This window comes from Fukomys damarensis, unplaced genomic scaffold (assembly GCF_012274545.1).
Source record: "Fukomys damarensis isolate Sample0158 unplaced genomic scaffold, DMR_v1.0_HiC HiC_scaffold_13, whole genome shotgun sequence".
Taxonomy (NCBI): Eukaryota; Metazoa; Chordata; class Mammalia; order Rodentia; family Bathyergidae; genus Fukomys; species Fukomys damarensis.
This window is the reverse complement of record NW_022900925.1, coordinates 28,615,223-28,621,222: the sequence shown is the minus strand read 5'-3', so window position 1 is coordinate 28,621,222 and position 6,000 is coordinate 28,615,223. Positions and strand designations below refer to the sequence as shown.

Here is a 6,000-nt window from a genome sequence, read left to right as displayed (position 1 = left end):
TGGTTTGCCACCTAAGCTTGGTTACTCGGACAAAAGGGTAATGAGAGCCCAGGCCCGCTGTCCATGGTCTGCCCTCATCCGTGAACAAACCCACTCTCCACACCAGCGCCGGCCTGCTCTCCCGACCCAGACATCTCATCCACCCCGGGGCTCGAAACACCTCCTGGACGGGTCCCCAGCAAGTGACATCGAGTGAGGGGCTGAGATGGAACACTCAGGGTTTGCCTTCCCTTGTGAGGCAGTCGGTTTGGGGTGCCGCTTGCTTTTCATGGAGTGATTACTTTTCCAATGAAAGCGGAGGGCCGTCGTTTGACGCACCGCGTAGGGATAAACGGAAGTGGCTGCGGAGAGCAAGGCTTCTGCGTCCGGTGTCTGTGTCTGTGTCCGGTGAGAACCAACCACACTTAGTAGGTCCTCGTGCCAGGCCCCCTTCAGAGCAAACACATCCGCTCGTTTCCTCCCTGCGGCCACTCTGTAAGGTGCGCTGCTATTGTCCCCAGTCGGCAAATGAAGAAGCTAAGCCACAGAAAGATTAAGTGGTGGGCCCCGGAGGTGAGCGGCAGAGCTGGGATTTGAACTCCGGCAGCCTCCCTCCTGAGGAGTTGAGCCCTATGAGCATCATTTCAGGAAAGAGCAAAGCCAAGCCTGATGTTGGTCCGTTCTGACTCGAGGCCTAGTGAGAGGCTGCCGCACCGAGCCCGGCCTTGGGGAGCTCGTATCTTTTCAGGGAGCTCAAACAAGAGCACACACGGTTCACACCACTAACAAGGGACCAGGCCCTGCGCCAGGTGCTAGGGGTCCAAAGAAGAATGGGACAGCGGCCAGCTTTTCAAAGAGCTCCTTGTTCGGAGGGAGGGCGAAATGCCGGTTCAGAGAAAAGAGATGGGGAGGGGAGCCACCAGCTAGGTGGGAGCCTTGGGTCCCTGAAAAAGGAACCAGCGACTGTACCACCACGCAGGAGGGAGAAAAGAGGCAGAAGGCGGTGGGGGGGGGCGGTCCCACGTGTACGGGCCCCAGGGCATCATTCCCATCCGTCTGCCCAGTGGGTGGGTTTGCAGAGACCCGACTGTGGGCTCTAGGTGACAGGCAGGTAGCTCCGATCTTGTGCGGTCGATCTCCGGGTCCTGAAGTCTTCTCCATCTCCGGAGCTGGCTCCTGACGAAAGTATAGCTAAGCGCTGAAACGGAAATCTCACCAAAGAGGCCACCAGAAAGTGAGGCGAGAGAAAGAAAGAGAGGCAAATTATGCAAGATTTCTTTTTCCCCCTCCCAGTGTCTCCTCAGTGGATCCTGCAGCTCTGTCTCCGGGGAGCGGTTGATTCTCCAGAAAATATGACACTTTGTTTCCTGCCCTTGCTTGTTAACACACCCCATTACCACCCATCTCAGTTTCATGGAACTGCCAGCCGGCATTAACGCCCTCCTCCTCCTCACCGAGGCAGAAAATAGAAAAGGGAGAATTCAGCAGATTTTCCCCCGTGGCACCCTCGGCGGCACCAAGATAACCAGAGCAGAAACCACAATTGGATCCTTATTCCTGCAGCCTGCGGAATGTGAAGGACGGGTCGGTTTAACCACCTTCTGCATTTCCCTGCAAAGAGTCGGCTTGTTATTTTGGTTGTCTGGGCTCCCTTCTCTGCTACGGAGAAAGATACATTAATTAATTAATTTTTTTTTTTTCAAATGTCAGACAGGAGATGCTGTAGACCGTCCCCGCCAGCTGTGGGCGCCCAGGGCCATCAGGTAAGCAGCAGGCAGGCGCCTGCGGCGGGGACATACTGACGCCTAGTGGCGGGCCGGGTCCTCACACCCGTCGCTGCAGGCGCCCGCGATTCTCCGAACTCCTCCAGCCACAGCTCAGGCCGGACCGACGAGGGCGCGGCTGGGGCTGGGTCTCCACCGCCCGCTCCCGCACGGGCGGCGTGTCCTCTTTCCCTTCCAGAAAAGCGATTCCCCCTCTTCTCCAGCCAAGAACGTTGGGGCATGCGACCCTGGGTACAACAGGCTGACTCGGTGTCCCTGCGTGCCGCACGGCCGAGACAGCGGGGGAGTCGGCGTTGGTGGAGATTCCTAGCGCCAGGCCCTGTGCGCACAGGTATCCCACCCACAGTATCCAACAACCGTCCCAAAGTACAGATTTGGAAACCGAGGCTTCAGCCGTCCAATGGCTTGCCCGGTCACCAAGATCGCTAATGGTTTTTATTGGCTTTAATAAACGAATTATCTGCCAGGCGTTCCTCCAGCGTTTCACCTGTGTAAAATAACCTACAAGCAATCCTCAGCACAGCCTGTGTGATGAAGACTACTATTCCCTCCCTCTCACAGGTGAGCGCACCAAACTGGTGAGCGGGGGACCAGCGGGGAGCCCACAGTCCCGTCAGAGGGCTCCTGGCCGCCGCCCTGGGCTATGCACAGAGAGGAGACCACATTCCACGCTGCTCCTGAGGAGCTGCGGACCCCAGGCCTTCCCAGGAGCCTCCTGATTCCTAAGGAGGAAGGGGCGGTGCAGCGCGGGAGGGGCAGGAATTCCAGCTGTCACAAAAAGAAGAAACCTGGGCGGGGGAGTGGTCCCGGGAGCCCCTGAAGACGCGGGCTGTGCGTTCACCTCGTGTGTGCTTTGAGGCCTGGCCGAGGAGCCGCATGGACGCTTGGGTCCTGCTCTCCACAACCACCCTGTGCACAGGGATTTTCAGACACGGCCACACTGCACATCCTCTCTTCTGCTCCAGACTGACGGGGTCAGTAGCATCTAAGTAAGCTGGTCCATGCGTTTCGCCCCGGGCAGAGGCTGTAACCACCCTCCACCTTACCAGGAGAAAACCAAGGCCTTTCCCAAATGGAAAGCCCGGGCACAGTCTCAAGTTTCCTAACTGGTGAGCAGACACCGGCACACTAGTGAGCTTCCCGACTCCAAGGCTGCTGCTTCCCACACGGTTGCTATGGGCCAGAAGCCCCACTCCGGGAAAGCCCAGCCACCCCAGTCCCTGCCGCCACCTCCTGCCAGCTCACCGAGCTGGCCAGGCTCCGTCCTGCCTGCACCCTGTGCCCGGCCGTCCCCAGCCCGGCGTGCCCTTCCTGTGCATGGATCTTCGCACCACAACTCTTCCTGTCGTTTGGTGTCGGCTCAAGTGTCACCTCCTCCGAAAAGCCTTTCTTGTCCACCCAACCTAAAATAGCCTTCCAGTTACTCGGTTGCATCACCGTTTTATTTACTTCCCAGCAGTTACTAATCGCTGGTAATTTCTTGTTCAGTTCCTAAAGTTAGTCTGGACTCCTGGGCAATAAGGGCTATCGGTTACACAGCACAAACCCACCGCCTGGCCCGCAGACTTCCCAAAGCTGCACCCACAGTGAGTTGTTTCATCCTCACAACCGCCTTTTGTCTGGGTTCTGTCATTATCTCCGCCATGCAGAAGAAACTGAGGCAGGGCAGGTTCAGTCATTTGTTCAAGATTTCCTCCCCAGCCAGCTGTGCCGTAGTTGCTACAGAATGACAGCCAAAATTTCAAGAGGCAAAAGTCTTAAATAGGCATCACTCCAAAAACGACGTAAAAATGGCCAACGAGCACATGAACAAATGCTCGACATTATTGGAGAAATGCAGATCTAATCCTTCACTCCTACTAGGATGGGCTTAATTTTTCTTTTTTTTTTTTTCTTTTTTTTTTTTTTTTTTTTTTTTTTTTTTTTTTTTTTTTTTTTTTTTTTTTTTTTTTTTTTTATTTTGTTTTTTTGTTTTGTTTTGTTTTTTTTGAAGTAGAAAATAACAAGTTGTTAGCAAGGACCTGGAAAAATTGTACTGCTGTGTGTTGTTGGTGGGAAAATAGTTTGGTGACTCCTCAAAAAGTTAAATAAGACCAGGCATGGTAGCACACACCAATAAGCCAGCACTCTGGGAGGCCGAGGCAGGATCACACGTTCGAACCCAGCCTGGGCAACTTAGCAAGATCCTGTCTCAAAATTTTTAGAAAAGGGCAGAGGATTTAGCTCAGCACAAAGGCCCTGGGTTTAATCCCCAGTTACACAAAAAGCAAGAAGAACACAAAGTTAGATGCAGAATTGCCATTTGATCCAGCAATTCTATTCCTAGTGGCCCAAAGGAAATGAAAATGGCTACTCAAATAAAGACATGTACATGAATGTTCACAGGGGCACTACCCACAGAGCCGAAAACTGAAAGCCATTCAAATGCCCAGATGCCAGGGATTTAGCTCAGTGGCACCGCACCTGCCTCGCAAGCACAAGGTCCTGAGTTCAATCCCCAGTACCAAATATATACATACATACATATAGATTTTTTTTAACACGTCAAAAAGAACCTTTATTCCTTTCTAACAGCCTCCTGGTTTCTTACCCGATGCTTTTGGAGCAGGCACCTTCTGGGCTTTGGGCAGAGGCCTGGCCTTTTCACTGGCCTCTTTCTGGGCAGGCACCTTCTGGCCCAAGGCCTTCTTGTCGGCAGGAGTCACCTTCTTTGCTGGAATTTTAGCTCTAGCTGCAGTGACTGCAGCGGCACCTTTTTTGGGAGAAGCGTTTATGATAGCCGCGCTTCTTAACTTCTTCCTTGATTTTCCCGTTCCTCATTTTCGTCGCCTTCATGGCTTTAAAACGATTGACGCCTGTCATCCTGGCCTCTCTTTCTCTGGCTTCAATCTTCTCGGCCCCCTTGATGTTGATGTCAGCCTTCTGTCAGGCTTGTCGGACATCCTTCCGGCCGGCACTGTGTGGGAATTTGAGGATGAAGTCGGTCAGCCGCATGCGCTTGAAAGGCGTGGCCTGGCGCCTCACCCCGAGTGCAGGGCCCATCCACCGGACCGCTCTTCTGACTGATGGCGTCTACAGTCGGACCAGCTTTCCGTCACGGGGGCCAAAGAGGATGTGGCCCACCCGGCCGATCTCCAAAAAGCACCTGAACACCAGTCAGCAGCGCACGGAGAAAAGGTTTTGTTTGTTTTTTTATGTGTGTGTTTGTTTTTTTCCATGAGGACAACTTTTTTTTTCTTTACATACTTATTTTGGATATGCCTTACCTAGATTAAGAAAAAACAAGGATTTGAAAAGCAAAGTACCCCTTGTATCATAATTTCTCTGTTACATAAACCTTTGCAACCTATATTCAGATAATAACCCATCTCTCCCCTCAAAGGAGAAGGATCCACACATTACGATAGGCAAAAAGGGCTTTTAGGAAATAAAATATTTTAAACTGATCCACGACATTTCTTTCAATTTTCTTGAGTATACTGGAAAGTGGGGGAAAGACGGGAGGAAAAAATGGTACTTTAGAAACACTGAGACCATAATAACCTCTTTTAGGTTGGTCGTGTGTTTTTACATGGTTTTTCCTCCAGATAGGTAGAAAGGAGGTTCAAGGGCTCTATGCTGTATGTGGATGCTTTTCTCTGTCTTATTTTCTTTCCTCCCAGAACTCCCCGCCAGCGTCTGTCTCAACGCTGAAATATATTAAGGAGTCTAATTATGCAAAATAACCCTGGGCAACCACAAGCGGAGGTCGGTTACAACTAGAAATGCTGAGGAGTTGCATCTCAACTACATTATCACAATTTAGAATTTCCAATTCGAGATGGAGAACGAAGAGACTTTCACCAGGAGTGGGAAATACAGACTATCAAGGTGAAAAGAGCTCCTGAGGACAATGAAACAAACAGCATGGAGAGCACTAAAGAAAGGGGCCTAGTTTACTCACAGTGACTCTTGACTAAGCCAAGACTTCTTTCTCAAAAGGAAAAATACAAAGTCCATGCAAAAAAATCTACTGCAAACAGCTAAAGTAATTTATTGTCAGCAAATGGTAGCTGTAAAAGGGTTTTTAAAAAAAAAAAAAAAAAAGACTGAGCCAGGCATGGTGGCGCATGTCTGTAATCCCAGCACTCGGGAGGCTGAGGCAGGAGGATCTCTGTGAGTTCGAGACCAGCCTGGGCTACACAGTGAGTTCCAGGTCATTCTCAACTACATAGTGAGACCCTGTCTCAAAAAACCA

The 6,000-nt window shown here is 51.5% G+C and overlaps 1 long non-coding RNA gene and 1 pseudogene across 2 annotated transcripts; one reads left to right on the top strand and one right to left on the bottom strand.

Annotated features, from left to right (window-relative positions):
• Positions 1 to 429: 429 nt before the first annotated feature.
• LOC104859550 lies at positions 430 to 2,116 on the top strand. 2 transcript variants are annotated; one of them, XR_779428.1, is made up of 4 exons: positions 430 to 552; positions 1,273 to 1,563; positions 1,690 to 1,742; positions 1,967 to 2,116. It is a non-coding gene; the product is annotated as an uncharacterized LOC104859550 (long non-coding RNA). The 2 variants fall into 2 exon arrangements; XR_779429.1 differs by having other exon boundaries at positions 1,942 to 2,116.
• Positions 2,117 to 4,330: 2,214 nt separating this feature from the next.
• Positions 4,331 to 4,919, bottom strand: LOC104859649 (annotated as a pseudogene).
• Positions 4,920 to 6,000: the final 1,081 nt, after the last annotated feature.